The sequence below is a fragment of the Penaeus monodon genome, chromosome 24 (genome assembly GCF_015228065.2).
Source record: "Penaeus monodon isolate SGIC_2016 chromosome 24, NSTDA_Pmon_1, whole genome shotgun sequence".
Classification (NCBI taxonomy): domain Eukaryota; kingdom Metazoa; phylum Arthropoda; class Malacostraca; order Decapoda; family Penaeidae; genus Penaeus; species Penaeus monodon.
The window spans coordinates 11,493,523-11,493,744 of NC_051409.1; the positions used below are offsets into that span (position 1 = coordinate 11,493,523).

Sequence of the window (222 nt, forward strand, 5' to 3'; positions counted from 1 at the left end):
TCCAGGATAACAGATCAATTGTTTGAGAAATATCACCCATTGTACAAAATCACAGTATTACACATCCCATCCTCCTTCAGGAATTATCCCAGGGCATGTAATACATGGGCATGAGGATTCCTCATAGAGAGCAGTATAAAATGTGACGCGAGAATCATCATAACATGATGGGAATGACCCATAGCATGGAGCCACACCCAAATTGGCCATGACGAATACCCT

General features: G+C 42.3%; 1 protein-coding gene across 3 annotated transcripts in view; it reads right to left on the bottom strand.

Annotated features, from left to right (window-relative positions):
* LOC119588580 (methenyltetrahydrofolate synthase domain-containing protein-like) overlaps positions 1 to 222 on the bottom strand; it is a gene marked incomplete in the record, with an annotated part of 56,358 nt that overhangs the window by 19,388 nt on the left and 36,748 nt on the right.